Genomic DNA, 2,232 nt, shown 5'->3' with positions numbered 1-2,232 from the left:
GCTGTGGCTTTTTATTACCCTTATTTTGCTCACACACCAAAATCTGCAGCTGCTCAGGGAAAAAAGTAAATCAGGTATTTTTCAGAACTGTTACAAATCAAGTAAGAGCAGAATAGAGAATTCTCATCTGAGAGTCCACATGAATATATAAAAATTTACTTCTTCTTTCAAACCTTTACAAGAGCATAACAGCTACAATTATCTTCCAAATTCAAAAATGATGAAGTAGGAAACCCAAATTTTAAACTGCTGTGCCTGCCTTTCACACCTTTTTCTTAAAATCAGTGACCTCTGTCAAAGCATTGACAAAAACTTTCAGAGGCATTTTCAAGGCAGCTGAACTTTGGCTCCTGTCATACCAAAAAAAAGTCATACTGTAAGTGATATAACAGTATATCGGCCAGTTCCCAAAAGCATTTTCTCGACTCTTTCCTAACTGGCTGTATGAAAGCAAAGGGGCTGATGAGAAGATTAGGAGATATCTTTCATGCTCACACACTGTGACTGAGGAATGCCTCCCACATCCCAGCAGCACCCACCCTGGCCGGGTTGCAGGCACCCCTGCCAGCCTCACCAGAGGTCCCCTCTGAACTGGGACAAGGGGGATGGTGGCTGCCACTGACTGCTGTGGGAGCTCTTCCCCACTGACAGCACAAGTGGCTCCTTTTCCCGGGGGAGATGAGCCCTGCATGACACAGAGAAAGAGCTGAGAAAGGCAAATAGCTGAAGGGGATCATTTATTCTACACCAATATATCATTGTACCATCCACCCTCTGCTCTTGAGCTTGCTGCGCTTCTAGTGGGTATTTCCTACATTAGAGGTAGGCCACCCTGTAGCAATTAAAAAAAAAAAAAAAGTGCTCTATACCCAAAAAATTTAGCAGCAAAGCAGGAATATTCAGCAGCAAAACAAACAATGGAGTAAGTCCAAAGAAATCCATCACCCAGTGCAATCACAAGTGGGACCCTACATCTCAAAACTGCCAATACTCACTGAGGTAAGCATAAGGAAAGCGAGGCTTACCTCTGCTTTGTGCAACATCACAAATGCCATGACAAGTGAGTGCAGAAGCAAGATAAAAGACAGAACTTAGGAATTACCTCCCCTTCAAGAAAATTTTTCATAGCATGTCTAGACAATACAGATTGAGAACAAGTACCTTCTCTCGTGTTATATGAAGAATTTCAGTAAGCCTCATGCATTTTTCCTGCAGTTTTCAAACCCTTGTTCCCACAAATATGAATGAATGACTCACATCAGAAATCAAAATATTTTGTAACTAATATCACAGGTAATAGCATAACACTGATGCAGGAGGCTTTCCTGAAGCACTCCCAGCCTGGTGGTTTAAAGTGTACTGCTTCAAGTGCCACATGTATCCTAAGAGTAGCAGAAGCCTCACAGATAAGTACTTAATCTGAAAATACCGTTGTCAAGGTTAATTCACTTTTGCATACTCAGCAGTTGAACCACGAGTGTCTGAGCCTGGCTGCTGGAGGGACCCACGTTGTACATGTGAACATACATATACACCCTCACTAGCAGACCTTCACCCTGCTCAGCCAGAGAGGCAAGCAGGATGAGACTGCTGGTGCTGTCTGTGTTTCTGTGAGTGCTCTGTCTGTGATCTGTGTGTCTGGACATGCACATATGCACATACATATATACATGGCGTGTATGTGTGCCCTGTGTGCATGTGCTTGGAACATGTTTCAAGCCTAAATATTGATCGAGGTTATAGAAGTCTTGCCTCTTTCAGGCTGTTGGATTCAGCCTGATCTTTCCCCCTAATGAAAAAACCTGACTGGACTTGTTGCTGGATGAAAAATCATCTGCACCTGGTGAGTGTATTGGGTTGACCCTGAGTTGATGGACAGTCTTTAAGACCAATTACGCTTCTCACAATTTACATATTTAAACCGCACAGAAAGGCGGGACTGCCCCTTTTGTCGGAGCTCGCCTGCTGGAAGGTGGGGGTGGCTCCAAGCCTTCAGGCCCCGCCGGGCCGGGACCACTGCCCCTTTCCCCCTTTCCCAACACTGTGGCACGGACCCTGGGTCGCTGGGGGGGACTGTCCCAGAGCCACAGGCAGCTAAAACCAGCCATGGACTGCTCACAGCTAAACCCATCCAGCGCGGCTTCTGGGGACAGGTGGGTCCTTCTCCTCTCCATGCGGAGCTGGCGGAGCCAGCGGGGGCCGGGGGGGCCTCCTGTCTGCGGGCACGAGCAC

At 46.5% G+C, this 2,232-nt stretch overlaps 1 protein-coding gene and 1 long non-coding RNA gene across 2 annotated transcripts in view; one reads left to right on the top strand and one right to left on the bottom strand.

Moving 5' to 3' along the window:
* LOC108446829 overlaps positions 1-1,925 on the top strand; it is a 67,814-nt gene extending 65,889 nt beyond the window's left edge. Inside the window, exon 4 of the long non-coding RNA XR_001862141.1 lies at positions 1,762-1,925. This is a non-coding gene — a long non-coding RNA (uncharacterized LOC108446829). The remainder of the gene's footprint in view (positions 1-1,761) is intronic.
* BLVRA (biliverdin reductase A) overlaps positions 1-2,232 on the bottom strand; it is a 34,403-nt gene that overhangs the window by 16,049 nt on the left and 16,122 nt on the right. The gene's annotated exons all lie outside the window — the stretch shown is intronic.

The sequence above is a fragment of the Corvus brachyrhynchos genome, unplaced genomic scaffold (assembly GCF_000691975.1).
Source record: "Corvus brachyrhynchos isolate BGI_N302 unplaced genomic scaffold, ASM69197v1 scaffold94, whole genome shotgun sequence".
Lineage (NCBI taxonomy): Eukaryota > Metazoa > Chordata > Aves > Passeriformes > Corvidae > Corvus > Corvus brachyrhynchos.
This window is presented reverse-complemented; position numbering and strand designations above follow the sequence as displayed.